Raw genomic sequence first — 16798 nt, 5'->3', positions numbered from 1 at the left:
TTAGCCGTGATCACAGCATTCAGTGTCTCAGCTCAGGGCGCTGACCAGCCAGGGAAAAGCTGGTCCCTATGACCTCACCTGAAAACACACAGAATGGCAGGTCTTGTGCCAAATGTTTCCCTCCATCTTCTCATTTAATCCTCGCTTCCACCCTGTAAGGTACAAGGTAGGGGCTGTCATTCTGCCCATTTTGCTGGTGAAATTTGAAGCAGAGAGAGGTTAAGTCACTTACCTAAGGACACACAGCTTGTCAATGGCAGGGCCAGTCTGGCTCTAACTCATGAGGCACTGTGGCCTCCTGAGAGCGGTGGGGCCCTGCAGCAGGTCCCTGTCCCCTGAGGGCACTTCTCATGGCCTCTGCTCCTCCCTGTGAGGCCGTCAGGGGGGCAGAGCCAGTCCCTTCAGTACCATGGGGGGGTGGGGGTGCGCATCAAAGAACGGGATCCCAGCCCCACATGTTTGCTGAGGGACTGCTGTGGGGGCTCAGAGGAAGCAGGACACAGCCTGAAGCTGCCCTCCCACCAATGTGAGGTGCATGTGTGCAGATCCCGGGACGCAGGTTCTGGTTCTGGACTTGTCCTGGGCGGGACTTTGGACGATTCGTTTGCCCGGTCTGTAAAGTGAGGGATCTAGAGGGTTCCTCTATGCAGACATTTTATTTTTCAAACAGCCAAGAGACTCTGAGAAGGATGCCAGTGTTGTGTCACAGGCCGATTGTAAGCGCCGCAGCAACTCCTAGAAGAGAAAGGTTTCAAAAAAGCAGAGTTTTAAAAAAAAAGGAAAAAGAAAAAAGAAAAGATTTTATGAATTTGCATCAGATCTCAAGGCAGCCTCTCCACAAAGGCTGGGGATGAGCGGGTGGTCTTTCTCCAAAGGCCACAGGGGCCAAGGCCACGACTTAGTTTGAGCACGGCCGGTACTTGCCAGCTGGGTGACTCTGAGAAAGTCACTCAGCTTCTCTGTGCCTCTGTCTTCTTGACTATCCACCCTCCCGGAGAGAATTTGTGGGCAGGGACCACACCTTTTCATGTCTGCGTCCCCAGAAAGGAGCAGGACCCTGGGATACAGCAGGTACTCCGTCAGTGAGGGGAATCTGTCCTCCCCCCGTGACAAGTATGTGGGAAAGTACAGATGGTCCCTGACTGAGGATGGTCTGACTTAGGATTTTTTGACTTGACAATGGAGTGAGAGCGATATGCATTCAGGAGAAAGTGTAGTTCACGTTTTGAATTGCGATCATTTCCCGGGCTAGCGATTTGCGGTCTGTCATTCCTCGTGAGGCTGGGCCGTGGCCCTGAGCTGCCCCTCCCACTCAGGCACGGAACCGAGGGTGAGCTGCCCACACGCTGCAGTGCAGTATGAAGTGCATTTGTGACTTAACGATACTTTCGACTCACAATAGGGTTATCAGGTCGTAATCCTACCCTTAAGTCCTTTTGAAGTCACAAAGCATCACACAAATATTAGTTAGTGTTACCTAATAGTAATGCTAATGTTACCATTGCTATTAGGCTGTTAGTCATAGTTTTGATTCACACCTAGACTTCTTATTGCTACTGAAAGCCAGGAGTGACCCGCAGGTGGGGGCATGGGTGTCCCTGGGCTCACATTTGCAGACAGATGTGGGCCTCCCACTGCCCAGTGTGTCCTCTACACTTGGGGCGGAGAGAAGAGGGGATGAGGATAGAGAAAGGGAGGGAATGTCAGATTGCATCGTCCAGGTCAGGGCCAGCTCTCTCCCCATGGCAGCAGGCTGGAGCCCGAGCCCTCCTCTCCTTAAAGGCTGCTTGCTTCTCACCGCGGGGAGAACCACGGGCATCTGCCCGCAGAGGTCTAGCCCTTGAGAGCACTGGCTGGTCACAGAGCCAAGGGCTGGGGCGACAGGGCCTAGATGATGCCCTTTGGCCCATGTCCAGCCATTCCTGGGATTCAAGAAGACAAGTTATTAGTCTGGAGCGTTCCTTAATGGTCTGATGAGAGCAAGGCAGCCAGACTGTCAGGTTGGAGAGCCCCCAGGTCAGGGTCTGGAGAGGCACCTGAAATACTTAAGGCTCTTTTCTTGGTTGAGGGGGCGAGAACTCTTACCTTACCTCCCAAAAGTGAGGTAGGGCCCAACACCTGGTAGGATGGGAGGGGCTAGGAGAGTGGCTATTAGCTGGGAAAGTCGCTAAGCTCACATTTTCACCTCAAATTGTAATTTTATTTTTGTTTAAGTTGGAAGGGACCTTAGCAACCACTCCCTCCTTTTGCAGAGAAGAATGAGACTTCGAGAGGCAAAGAGGCTTATCCAGAGCTTGCGTTGGGCTCCTCCTGTCTCCTAAACCTGGATTAACCCCCACCTCCTGCCTCTTTATTTTTATTTTTTTACTTGTAACACTATTTTTTAAGATTTCAAGCACATTGCAAGAAAAAAAATCAGGACACTGAAAAAAATGATCCACGCTATTTATTCACTCTCACTCAGGGAAGCTGTTAGCTCTAATGACCTTTCCAAATTAATAAAATCTGTAAATGCTCAATTGTTTGTCGCACACATTGAGTTACACCTCTAAATGACTGGAGGGAAATGCACGTCCGCCTAGAATATTTACCTGCAGGGCTACGCAGCCAGCAGATACACTGTGTCCCCAGGTCAGGGAAGCTGTGGGCAGATTCCCTGAGAAAGGAGGCAGGACCCATCCACCCTCCCAGTGCCTTGAGAAGCAACCCACCGTGTGCTCAGCCCTGAGCCAGGGCCTGTGACAGCCAAAAACTTTAGTGACAGTTCCTGTTCAGGGGTCCTGCCAGGGATTTCTTGGGAGAGGTGACATTTTCAGACAGGAACATAGGACAGTAACTTAGCAAGTGCTTCGTTGCAGGCTACGCCATTCAGAGACGGCAGCAGTGGGGGGTTTCTGGAAGGTTTGGTAGAGGAGATGGGACTGATGGAGGTCCACGAGAAAGAGAATTAGGTCAGGAAAGGGCTGTCTAGGCAGGGAGCCCGGGGTGAGCAGAGGGTATGGAAGAGAGTGTCATTGGAGCCCTCGTGCCTGAGGGAGGAGGCAGGCAGGGGACACGGTGCAAGGGACAGTTTGAGCGGAAGGAGGCCAACGTCCAGAGGGCGAGGGTGGAGGTGGGCATCAGAGAATCCTGTATCTCAGTCCTCGGACACGTCCTTCGGACTGGAAAACACATACTCCACGCTTACGAGCCACGGCTGTCCCTGGCCTTGACTCACACGGTCCAGTTTGTCCTCGAGCCCTGGTGACAGTCTCCCCGTCTGAGAGTGTGAATGGCACAGGCCACTTCCAAGATGAAACTGGACAAAAGTCTTATGGAGAAAACGCTGTGTGTTGTGCTATTACCGCAGGGCCCTTTTAAAAAACTGTGGTAAAATATACATAACATAAAATGCATCGTGTTAACTATTGGAAAGTGTACAGTCAGTGGCATTAAGGACGGTCACATTGCTGCCCCGTCTTCACCACCATCCGTCCGTCTCTAGAATGTTTCCATCTTCCCAGACTGAAACTCTGTACTGTTAAAACACGAACTCCCCATTCTCCACTCCCACCAGCTCTTGCTAATCTCTATTCTACTTTCTTTCTCTCTCTGTGTGGCTACTTAGGAACTTTCTATAAGTGGAATCGTACAATGTTTGTCTTCTTGTGAATGACTGGCTTATTTCACATAGCCTTCGAGATTCATCCATGTGGTAGCACGTGTCAGAATTTCTTTCCTTTTTAAGGGTAAATACGGTTTCGTTCTATGCATATACCACATTCAGTTTATCCATTCGTCCCTCAGTGGACACTTGGGTTGCTTCCATCTCTTGCTTATTGTCAATAATGCTGCTATGACCATGGGCGTGTAACTCCCTTGCGGGAGGATTTTGAGCCTTTAAAAAAAAAAATGCTTCCGGCTTTCAAATGATCAGGTCCGATCGGCTGGTCGTCACTGTTATCACTGCACGAGAAGCAGATTGCCAGCTGGCCATTTCCCACGTGTTAAGGCTCTTGTGCTGGGAGCAGAGGTCTTCATTACCCTCTGCCAGGGACACAGATTGAGGGCTGGACTCTGGCGCGCGGGGCTTTTGCCCACACCACGCTAAGCTGCTTCCGTCCACATGCTAGCCAGTGTCCAGGCCTCTTTCCCTTCACCTCTTATCCTGAAACACATCATTCCTGTTGAATTTGTCCCTCGCTAAGGTAGCAAGTGCTTTGTGCTCTTGCTGACGGAGTTCTGTCTCCCACCTTCTAAAACATGTTTAGCCATGCTTGTAAAGCCAAGGGAAATCACTCCCGCACTCCTCTCCCTCCTTGGCCTCCCTTATCCACCCCCCCTCAAAAAAAGAAGAACTAAAGGACATTCTGTCTTGAAGCATCACTACCTCTGGGCATTAATTGCCTCTACAGATCCCTAACTCACTTAAAACACATTAAAGTGGTGACACACTCAGGCAGAAAGCAGGCAAATTCACAGTTCAGCTTGGCATTGTCATTAACTCAAGTCTTGGGTGTCACCTCCCTCCCGCACTGAACGCCCTGCCTGCCCCGCAGTCAACCTCCGCAATGCATTCTCTGGCCTTTGTTGGTGTGTGTCAGCTCTTGAACATTATTTAAATGTAGTTTGGGGCCCATGCATGCAATTACCATTGTGTTATTATTCAGAACCAGATTGTTAAGATTCAGGCAGCTGTACAAGGAGATGCCCTGTGCTGTGAGGTCCAATTTAGGAGGGCCTTCCGAGCTGGCGGGCAGGGTTGCTAGGCAACCCCATGCTACAGAAGAGGAGGCCTCACTCCAGAGTGGGAAGAAGCCCAGCGCCTTCAGGGAATTGGAGGCAGTGGTCAATCTGAGACTGGCATGGCTACGGGAAGGGGGAGGGAGGCGGCGTGGACCGAGCCCACGGCTGGGAGGGGTGGGATCCTGTGGGGAGCCGGGGGAGCCCACCCAACTAGCACACAGTGTTCCTGGGAGGGGAGCGTGCTCCTGGGCGTGAGAATGCAGAGAAGGTGCAGAAGCCCGAGGTCGGCCAGGAAACTACCGAAGGATGCCCAGAGCAGATGCTAATATGCTTCTCCGTCCCTTTCTTCTCTTTGCAGGAAATGAGCAGGTTTGCAGAGACACTGTCCGCCTGAAATTTAAGACGAAGGCGTCGTTGCTTGTGAGTATGAATTTTGCTTTTTTAGGTCTGTGGTTTGACCGTATTCCTGGGGAGTGGGCAGGTTTCCCTGTTTGGGGAAGGGAGCATGACCTGGATGGAATCGGCTTTCGGTTCTTCTGGAGGTGTCTCTGGCTGAGTGGGGCTGGACCCAGGACTGCGAAGCTTGGAGGTGAAGCCTCATGGTTTAAACCCCAGCTCTGCCCTCTGAGTGGAGAGTGAGCCCACTGGCTCACGAAAGAGATTCCTCCCTTGCGGTTGACTGGCATGCCCGGGAGCAGGACTCCTCTGGGGATAAGGAAGCTGTGCATTTTCTTCACTCTGGAGCCACAAACAGTTGGTACAAGTCTAAGTTTGCTGTGAGGTTGGCCCTGTTTAGAACAGTAAATCCTCATCTAGGCCATTCACCAGTGGGTTAAAGTGAGCGCAATCGTGTGACCTAATCCATTCCCTAACCTGAGAGGATTATGAATCACGGAGTAGCTGGCAGTATTGGGAGGGCCTGAGAAACACGAGAGAAGCAGCAGGCCGAGGCCCTGTTATGGGCGAGCTTCAGGTCGGTGTGGGGAGAGGAGACATCTGCACGTGAGGCGGTTCAGGAACTTTGTGATGGGCGGACGGTCCTGCTCTGCCCTCACGGCACAGGCAGAAGCGCTGGTTCAGGGAGCAGCAGGGAGGGAAGACTTCCTGGGGAAAGAGACGTGTACTGGGCTGGTGGAGGGGGAAGGAACAGGCAGAGGTGCCAGGAGGGGAGCATCCCATGGTCTGCGTGGAGGGAGTCACAGGCATGGGTCTGAGGGGCATGGGGGCACCACGGGTGAGGCTGGGCAAGGCCCGGCGTGAAGGGCTCAGCATGGCTTCGTGAATGGTCCATGTGCAAAGAATCAGGATGGAATAAAGTATCCCTCATCTATGTACATCAAATTAAGTTTGGGCCAGTGTGCCTGTGATTCACTGTGTGAAAATGGCCGCATGAGGTTTTCAGCAAATCCAAGGTTGTATCTGATATTAATATATACACTGGACAGATTGCAGGAAATTTGCATTGAGGATCCTCCCTATAGCTCAGACACACACACACACACACGCACACACAGCCTTCACCAGACAGCTGCAGCCGAGGGCCACCAGACACCCATGAGATCAATGATGGGACACACCCTGAGCTCCAGGTAGACAGGTACCAGGACGGTGCTCCCAACATCCACTTACACGTCCCTGGAGCTGCCTCTCCCTCAGGGAGCTCTAGGCCCTATGCCCAGGTTGAGGGGCACCTGGGGCTTATTTATTTAACAAAGGTTCACTAGTTATTTGCTCCAAGCAAGCAGGGACGCTAGCTGGTTCTACATCTCACGCACAACAACCAGTATTTACGTAGCGTTACCAGTTTGCCGCGTGCTTGACTCATTGCCTCATATATGTTTCACAGAGGCTCCGTTGGGTCTTGCCATTTTGCAGAGGAGGAAACTGAGGCTCAGAGGTAGTGAAAGCTTTTGTTCAAATTCGCTCAGCAAATAAGTGGTAGAGCTGACATTCACGCTGACTTTCTGAGGCATGTAACTGACTATCTGATTATGGGGCAGGCTGTCTGGGTCTGCACCTGCTTCCTGCTCGTTCCTCCTGGGGAAGAAGAGTACTTACGCGTTCCCACAGGGGTCTGGTCAGGGAACTCAGTTGTGGAGGGCCAGCGTTTTGCTGTGCTGGTGTTCAGGGATGTATGGTGTGAGCCAGCTGGGCTTTGGCCAAGTGGGAAGGTGGGTGTGATCCTCAAAAAGGAAGGCTCAGGTGTGCTTCTACCTCCAGGGACAACCCTCTGGAAAGACAGGGGGCTCCACTTGGAGACACTGGTGACTGATTTCGGTGGGATTCCCTAGAAGCAGAGCCCGAGGCAAGGATTGAGCTGCATTGGGTGTATCAAGGGAGAACTTCTAGGGGAAACTTGGAAGGGAGAGAGAGGAGAGCAGAATACGGAAGGAGTAGCTGAGGAAGGATGTGCCAGGGCAAGTTCCTCTCTGGCTTGCTCCGAGTAAAATGCGCTGCAGTCATGTCTGGCGTGGAGGCAAGGGGCAGGTCTCACGTCTCCCCTCATTCGTCATCGGCACCCAGAATGGTGCTGCCAGGGCAACTTCCAAGTCATGGCCTTGACGGAGAGCAGGGGTCTGAGAACACCACCCATGAAAACAGCTGGGGAGTGGGTGCCCCAGCAGGTAAAGGGGAACTGAGTGGGGCGTCAGTTGCTTTTACCACTGTGCCCATGGGCATCCCTGTTTGGAAGCTAGCCACATGTAGTTTTCACCTGACTGTGCAGTAATTTTCTCCTCATAACTTTGTATTTTAAGAGTATATATATAAATATAGAAATCAATAGTGTCAAAGTCTGTTTTCACTGAAACACCGGTATGCTTTTGTTAATGGTAATTTTATTCTTAATACGAAATATAGCCCCATGGCTCTACATACAAAAGTACCAAGAGGTATACTGTGAAAAGTCTCGTTCCCACCTCTGTCCCCAAGCAGCCTGGCTCTCCTCATGGTGACAACCAATATTACCAGGGTTTGGGGTTACTTTCCAATGATTGTCTAGGCACACCCATAATGGTGTGGTTTAAATTTCAAAGGTTTGGTGAATCTGACACAGTGCAGTCAAATACCGCCTTCTTGGTCCTCAAGAGTTAGCAGTTGGGACTTTTCCAAAGGGAGTGAGCTGAAATGTGCCTTTTCTTTGGAGAAAGAATAATTCCCCAGGTCAGCTCTCAGGGGAATGTTCAAAATGCATACGAACTTTACAAACATTTCCAAACTCCTTAGAATTCCTACATAAACAATTGATATAAGAATCACACATTATTATTATTTCCTCACTAAAGCAAATCACATATAAAGAGTTGGGGATGCTGTATCACAGCCCTTGAAATTTCCAAACATTTAAAATAATTGAAAATTTCACTCCATTCACTCTTTAATGCAAATGGTTACAAGCTCACTGCATTTATCATCTACTGTCATTTGCATATTGTTCAATGACTTCCAGAAAGGTGTACTGTTCCCAAAGTTTGTTTAGATTGACTGCAGTATCAGCACCTTGTGAATTTTCACAGTGGTTTCCTTTTATGAAGTGACTGGACTATAATTTGGAGGAGCTTTCTCATCGCAGACGCGGGGCCCTGATGGAACAGGCTCCTTTGTTGGGGAGCTCCGCTCCCTGCCGTAGGACATGTTGAAAGAGCGGCTGGGTCATCTGTCAGCAGTTACACAGGAAATCTACCCTACGTGACAGGCAGGTTTAGAAAGCTTCTAAGATCCTGTCATAGCTGAGCGTCTAGTCGGTGCAGTTTTGTTCTCATTATTGCCCTTATAGGCCATTTGCCTCACTTGAAATCCAGGCTATCAGGCTCACCTTGTGTGCGCACCTTCCGAATTTTGGTTTCTCAGGTTTTGTCTAACGCCTGTAAATGTCCGCGGAGAACTTACTTTGTAATCTCACAGGCCTGGCGTGTATGCTTTTCTCTTGCAAACGAGCTCCCTCCTTCCAGTTCTCCTTCATGTTGACATGCTCTCTCCGGTTGCAAGAAAATCCTCTAACTTGGGCATGACCTGTTCACGCCCCAAGATGTTGGTGGCACCCCCACAAGGCAATGGAAAAAAAAATCTCATTTCCGTCCAAGAAATAGAATCATTATCTTGATTGAAATAATATCTTTCCTCAACCTGCAACCAGATAAAGCATCAAATTGGTGGCGTTTCCTTATCACTGCACAGAGTCTGCAGGACACAGAATAATGGCCTGTCAGCTGCCTCTGGTAGGGCAGTTTCTGTAAGGCACAACCCACAGCTCTTGGCCTGGTTTGGATTACACACAGTCTGGTGCAACGTAAAATAATTCCATTGATGACAAATATTTTTATATTAAAAGGGGACGGTAGTGTAGAGCCTAGAGCAGCATAAGCAATAAATGCAACTACTGCTATTATTATGATGGTGATTGTTTTTAATTAGACAACATCTAACATATATGGGCAATTGCAGGAATGACTCAAAGCTATAGATGTGTATGCACTTTCAAGAGGTGAATGTTCTGGAACTCGGGCCCCACTAGGCCTGAGCTTCCCAGGACTGCAGAGGAAGGGGGTGACCAGGCTTGAGAAGGTGGACCAGATCCTAGTTTGGGGTGGAAAACAGGACAGCCAGGGGCCAGCATACTAAGGTCTCTGGGAAGGAAACAGAAAGAGCTGTGAGCCAGCCGGGAGGCAGAGTCTGGATTCCATCTCAGACCCAACTTGCTACCATGTAGCTTTTGGCTCTCCGGCTTCTGTCTCCTCAGTGTTCACAGAGCGTAACCTGGGGGTGTCGGGAGAAGGAGGTGAGGCAATGTTTGTGCAAAGTGCAGGATACTGGCTGGGCCCTCAATCCTCCCTGTCCCCTATCCACTGTGAGGGGAGGCTCTGCTACATTCCAGGCATTTTTGAGTGTTTACTGTGACAGACAAGTCCTAACCATTTTACTGTATTAATTCACTTAAGCTTCACAACAATCCTACGCATTACAAACTTGTATTATCTGCCTTTCATAGGCAAGAAGGAACAGAGAGGTTAAGTAACTTGCAGCCAGGAAGTGATGGAGCTGGGATTTGAAGCCAAGCAGTCTGGTTGGAGCTCTTGAAAATTCAAAACAGACTGCATCGAGACTAAATAACATGGTTCAAACACGTTGGGCGTTCCCCAGGCTTTAAGCTACAATTCTGCGATAGGAAGAAATAATAACATCTTCGTAATGTTTCAGGATGCGTAGAGGTCGTTCCTGCGTAGAGCTGGGAGGTTGAATGATGTGCTAGCCAAGGTTCCTAACCTTGGGTACCCAGAGATCCTCTCTTCCCGTAGCGTCCTGCAAAGCGGTCCCCAGCTGTCTGCACGCTGTACAGCACCAAGGGATGCAGGACCCATCTTCATTTACTTGGCCCCTAGCCGTCCTATCCCCCATCTTCCTGCAGAATCCTCCCGGGCCCTTGGGGTTGTGCTATCTGCTAAGACATCCCCAGAGAAGCAAACCATCCCCCCACCCCTTGCCCAATCCCTGCTTCACTCCTCTCTTTCCCCAGACACAACATAAGTGAAATGAAAGCCCATATCTTCAGAATCGTGTTTTCAAGAGGAGTCCTGGCCTGTCAGGGAGCGTGCTTGATTGCCATGGTAATCACCAGCCAAATGGAGTGATTTTATAGTACATTTCCATCAGAAATATGAACAGGTGTGCAGGGAAATCAACATTTATCAACAAGCTAGGTGTTGGGAGATTAATAGTGAATTTAGGATTACTCAAGGAAACAAAAGGAAGAAAGAAAAGAAGAAATACCTTTGCTTGCAGGCAAGGTCCTTCCAGCCTTACCTCTGATCCCTCCTGCCGCCTCCCCCCACCTCCCTCCCTGGCCTCTGAGCTTTTCACTCACTGTGCTCCTTGCCCATCCTTCTCCTCTCTCCTTTCCAGTGTTTACCCATCTGTCAAATCCCACCTCCTCCAGGAAGCCCTCTTTGGTCCACTCAGCCCCCAGGAATTTCTGCCTCCCCTGATCCCTTGCAGCCCTCACACTGGGCCTTGTGTCCCCCACTCCCCACCTAGCTGGAACCCCCCCTCACCCCCCCCCGAGGGACATGCATTCATTGACTTTGCCACCTGGGCCCCCAAGCACAGAACCTGCTTAGGCAGCTCTTCCCATCTGGGTGCCCTGCTCTCACCCATGGCCCTCAAGGACGATGAGCCTCCACTGAGCTAAGAACCTCACTGTTTTCCTCAGGACCCAATTAAAAATGCCACCATGACACCTCTGGGTGACTCTGGAGCTCAGAGCATGGAAAGCTGGGTTTGTTTGTTCGAGCTCCAGAAGCAGCATTCGTTGGCACTGTGGTATTCCCTCCAGAGGTGAAAGCAGCCATGGGGATCCAAGGAAACATGCAAAGCGGTTTTGATTTCTAAGCCTCAGGGTGCCTGACTCATCACCCACTTCACCCCCTTCTGAATCGGTTCTGGCTCTCGATATGGGAAACCACACTCCTGGGACCGGGAGGGGCGTTCCCTCTCAGCTGAAGCCCACCCTGGGCTCCCTGTGGATGGGTGGGGGTTCTAGTGCAGGGCAGGGCCGAGGAAGAGGCAGGCTGGCCTGCTGGGCCCTGACCCCACGGGCCACCGCTTTGTCCTGGTCCTGCCAGTGTCTCTGACACAGCAAGTCAGGGTCTCTCTGTCGCTGTGTGAGTGGGAGGCCAGAAGGACTTGTCAGCCGCCTCTCACGAAAGGCCCTTCCTCTTCACTTTCAAGTACCGTAGGACAATGCATCAGAGAAGTGGCCGGACCGCTCTGAGGACGCGAGAGGCATTAGCTAATATTTTGATTTTAATAGAATGAATAATAGCCCGAGTAGCTCTCGGAACTCATTTTGAAGAATGTATTCTGCCACATGTTCCTCTAGTTGAATTGGCTCCTAAAGAGTTGATAACAAAAGGTTTAAACCAAAAAAAAAAAAAAAAAGGCATTCCTGCACCAACTTTTCTCACTTTTAATTTCTTTCTTGAAATGCTTCTCAGTTAACAGGAACTTAAAAAAAAAACAGTAACTTGAAAAATATGAAAAGATGAAATACAGTCAGAACAGGAAGCAGTGAGCCTCAGAAGGAGACCTGAAGTGGCAGCCCTTGCTTTTGTTCTGCAGCGTGAATGGCTTCGCGGTGGGTCCCCTCACTGAGCTTGGTAATATATGGCCTCACTGGGCAGACAAATACCAAATCCGTTTATGGGGGAGGCCACGGCCCCCCTCCACAGGTGTCTGCATGAGGCAGGGCTCTGGCGGGAAACATGGCAACTCACAGTGGGAGATGTGAACGGAGTTGAGTCCAAAGGCCAGTGCAGGGTGTAGGGCACCCACAGGACCAGTGCGATATCCCCCAACCCTGTGAGCGGCTATACCCCTGGGGCTTAAGGGGCAAGGAGAGGAGATACTGAAAGCAGAGACAGTGAGGGTGCGGTGGCAGAGGTCACCCTCCCGGGCTGTGACCTGAGGAACCTCTGAAGACAGGAAGAGGGGGCGTGAGGCACCAGCCCTCCCTCTCTCCTTCCCTCCTGGCCCGTCCCCCCATTGCATCCCCCCGCATTGCTGAGCTGACAGGATGGAGGGCAGAGGGCAAGGCTCGGCCTCCTGGGCACCAAGCCGAGTGGAGATGGTGGAGAATGGGCTGGAGGGACCAATGGAGACCATGGCACATACCTCTTTCCCAAATGACACCTATAGACCTGGGCAGACCTGGTATCAGGGCCCATTTCAGGGCCTCCGAGAAAGTCCCCAACCCAAAGAAACACCTCCCCCCGACACACACCCTATTCTCCAGGGAACACAGTTCTCATTAATGAAACAATACTGTCACAAAGGAGAGATGGGATCATAGTGAATCCATACTGAAATGCCACATCAGATCCCTCCCCAGGAGAAGGCGCTGAAGACAGGGACCGGAGCAGCTCGAGCCAGGTGCCAAGGGAGCCTAGGAGTGGGCCTCCAAAGGGAGTGCAAGCTGAAGGGACAGGACGGTGAGCGTGAGACATCTGTGGGTCAAGGCTGAGAACACAAGAGCCCTGAGCGCAGCCCGATGGAGGCTCGCTGGGGGACAGTTTGCTTTTCCCGGGCTCACTGTCCTGCTGGAGGCCCCCCGTGGCTCTTGGAAATACAGGCAGCTCTCAGCTCTGCATCCTCCCCCTACAGGGGTTTGTGATGATGAAAAACAGCCCCAGGGAAGTGATAGCTCCCGTGGATCCAGCTATTTCTATGGCCTGGCCTGAGTTAAGCACTTGCCAGCATAATCTGCTTTAATTGTCCGCCAGCTCATGAGGTGGGTACCAGAGATGAATGCCACTTGCCCAAGGCCACACTGAACACTGATGGCTTGATGTCAGAACTGCCCTCTGACCTGGCGCCTGCCAAGGGGGATGAGACTGCACCTGCTGAGAAAGGAACATCATTCATGTGTTGGCATTTACGTTTAAAATTGTTTTCTTTGGAAATAATTTCAAGTGACAGAAAAACCACAAAAATAAAAACAATACAAAGAATAGCCTTATCGCCTAGATTCATCTGTTAAATTTTTACCCCATTTCCTTTGTCATTTGTGCTATCATTTACACACACACACACACACACACACACACACACACTTTGAACCATTTGAGCGTGTTACCCCTGAAGAGCTCAGTACATGTTTCCTAAGGACAGGCATAGTCTCTGACATAATTATAGTACGGCTGATCAATAAATGTAACATTAACACACACTTTGATCGAATTTACCAGTCTGCCATTTGTATTCCAGTTTTGTCAGTTAACCGCATAATGTTCTTGATAACGGGTCCCCCTCCAATAATGGATCCTGTCTAGGGTTGGATGATGGTTGCGTTTAGTTGCTATGTCTCTTTGGTGTCCTTTAATCTGGAACGTTTTCCTAGCTTTTCGTTGTCTTTTATGACTTGGCCATTTTGAAGAGTACAATGTCCCCTTCTTGTTTTTAATAAAATGTTCCTCATTTTGGGTTTGTCTGAGCTTCTCTGGTCATTAGCTTCAGGGGATCCATTCTTGGCCAGAATCCTGCGTAGGCAATGCCGGCTGGAGGCACTCGCTGCATTGGTCCTCATGGGTGATGTTAATTTTGATCTCCCAGTCAGGGCGTTGTCTGATTTCTCCACAACTGTCTTTTCTATCTCTGAACTAGTAAGTAGTCTGTGGGGAAACACCTTAAAACTACGCAAGTACTCTGCTCTTTGTGGATTTCCCCCTGGATGTGGCATCCGTTGATGACTGTGGTAAACAGCATGGTTGCAAAATGATGCTTTTCCTGCTCCAGCCCTGCCTCTGTATTTACCAATCAATGCTTGGCATTCCACGGTAGCAGGAGAACATATTTATACTGCAAATGGTATACGTTGTCTATTGTAAGCAGTAACGTGTATTCATTTGTATAATACCAGTATGGACCGATGCATTCCTCTGTTTTCCAAGAGTTTATTATTTCTCACTGTACTCAATTATTTTATTGTTTAAATTGTCCCAGGTTTGACCCCTGGGAGCCCCTATAAGCTGACGCCCATGATATATTGATAGACCACCATCCCTGTCTTGGGGGCACTTTCTTACTTTCTGGCAAAGCAAGAGGTTCCAGGCTTATTGTGTACCTGGCCCGCACCAGGCCTGCAAGCCGTCTTTTCTCAGACGGCCCGCTTCCTCTTAGTGGGGCCTGGTATTAGAGACCAAGCTCTGGGCTCTGGGTGTGCTCATTGGTGTGGGGTGTCTTTGCTTCTTGGCCCTTTCAGGTGACAGAATTAGAAACTACATGCATGTATATACACATGCACATAAACGTGCTTATACGAGAATGCTTACATATTCATATGTTAGAAATCGTAAGTCCATACCGACACCTCCAATTCCAGTCCACCTTCACAGGGTGTTTCTTATCTCCCCCCTATTCCGTATTCCTGTGTCCTTCTTCCACGGTGAAAACCCATACGCCCAAAGCCATTGATGCATTCGCTCATGTACTGCATCCTGTATTACACTTAAAATAGTGTCCGAATTGCTTCACCTATACCACTGCAGTCAACAAACCTTCTCCCCCTCACCCCTAACCCACCTGCTGTGTTCATAAATAATTTGGATTAGTCCTCCCTCCCTATCTCCTTTCCTTCCTTCCTTCCTTCCTTCCTTCCTTCCTTCCTTCCTTCCTTCCTTCCTTCCTTCCTTCATTCTTCTCATGCTCTTGAGTGTGGCTATAGTATTTATTTGAAATACAATTAGGTTCACTTTTTTTAGTTTGCTTTCAGTTTCAGGGATTTCCCACCCCCTCCCCCATTCTTATTGATTTAATTGTATTTTTTAATAGGTAGAATATTTAAAAATATACGTACTTTCAAACGTCAAAATGATCCGAAAAGGCATACTAAGAGATGTGTCAGTCTCTCCTGTATTTCTTATGCCCCACCCCACCTTGTAGGTAACCAACTAAATTGTTTTATGCTTATACTTCTACTGCTTTTTGTAAAGGTAAGCACATTGATTATGTTTTGAAATTTTTCCTTCTTTTCACACAAAAGATAGCATGTCATCCATGCTTATATTGTACTTTGCCTTATGCATGCAATATCTTCTGGAAAATACTCCATACTAGTTCAGTGTCTTCCTCATTCGTTTTTACAGTTGCATAGTACTCCGTGTGTGCACACCATAGTTTCTCCAACCACTCTCCTATGTGGGGCCATTTAGGTGGTTTCCCGTATTTTGCGATTACAAATGATGCTGCAATGCTCTACCAGTGTTTCCTGTGCTTGGAAACGTATCTTCAGGGTAAATTGCTAGGAATGGGACTACTGGGTTGAAGAATGAATGTGTATGTAGTTTTGTTAGGTATTGCCAGGTACCCCTCTATGCGGTTGTACCACTTTGCATTCTGACCTGTTTCCTTACAATCTTGCCAATGGAAGGTACTGTCAAGTTTTGGAATTTTGCAAGTCTCCTAGGTATGACAGGCTATCTCAGTGTAGTTTTAATTTGCATTTCTCTTACTAGGAGTGAAGCTGAACGTTTTTTTCATATGTTTAAGGATAATTTTTATAGTCGTCGTGTGAGTTGTCCATTCTTTGGCCTATTTTTCTATTGCCTACTTTCGATTGGGTTTTTGGTTTTCTGTCTCTCAATTCTTAAGAGCTGTTTTAAATACAAGTGACATTAATCTTTTATCTATGATATATGTGGTAAATACTTTCTCCCAGTTTATCATTTACCTTTCACTACTGCCATAATTTTTTTATATACGATGTCTGACAATTTTTTTATATACGAGGTCTGACAATTTTTATATACGAGGTCTGCGAGTTGTTGCAATGATGTCGCTAACCTTTTTTGATGTCAAAGGGATTATTCATTATGAATTTGTACTAACTGGACAAACAGTTAACCAGGTTTACTATTTGGAAGTGCTGAAAATGCTGCGTGGCAAAGTTAGATGACCTGAACTTTTCACCAACAATTCATGGCTCTTGCATCACGACAATGCACCAGTTCACACGGTGCTGTCTGTGAGGGAGTTTTTAGCCAGTAAACAAATAGCTGTATTGGAACATCCTCCCTACTCACCTGCTCTAGCCCCCAATGACTTCTTTCTTTACCCAAAGATAAAGGAAATCAGGATATCAAGGGTAATACAACAGCTCTGATGGCCATTCCAGAAAAAGCGTCCCCAAATTGCTTTGAATGGTGGACTAGGTGCTGGCATTGGTGCATAGCTTCCCAAGGGGAGTGCTTTGAAGGTGACCATAGGGATGTATCCTCAGTATTGAGGTGTGTAGCACTTTTTCTAGGATGAGTTTGCAAACTTAATTGTCATGCCTCTTATATAGTCAAATTCATCAGTCTTTTATTTTATTGCCTCTTGATTTTCAGTTAGAAAGCCTTTTCTTACACACAGGTCATAAAAGAATTTGCCCATGTGGAGATATCATTTTTAATGGTAATATTTTACTGAAAACATAGACCATCATTTTGATATAGATTCTGAAAGATGAGTTGGCGTTCCGGGGCAAAAGGGGCCGAGGACAGAAGAGTGCAGAGGGGGTGCGGTTAGAGGTATGAAAGCCCTG

The 16798-nt window shown here is 48.8% G+C and overlaps 1 protein-coding gene across 2 annotated transcripts in view; it reads left to right on the top strand.

Moving 5' to 3' along the window:
- Positions 1-16798, top strand: part of ZBTB7C (zinc finger and BTB domain containing 7C) — a 326762-nt gene that overhangs the window by 183020 nt on the left and 126944 nt on the right. For both annotated transcript variants that reach the window (XM_019721283.3, XM_074340005.2), the window contains one exon: positions 5084-5145. The gene's annotated coding sequence lies outside the window, so the exon portion shown is untranslated. The remainder of the gene's footprint in view (positions 1-5083; positions 5146-16798) is intronic.

The sequence above is a fragment of the Rhinolophus sinicus genome, chromosome 4 (genome assembly GCF_057876585.1).
Source record: "Rhinolophus sinicus isolate RSI-liver-muscle chromosome 4, RSI-T2T, whole genome shotgun sequence".
In the NCBI taxonomy this organism is placed as follows: domain Eukaryota; kingdom Metazoa; phylum Chordata; class Mammalia; order Chiroptera; family Rhinolophidae; genus Rhinolophus; species Rhinolophus sinicus.
The sequence above is the reverse complement of the archived record's forward strand: the minus strand, read 5'-3'. Positions and strand labels throughout refer to the sequence as shown.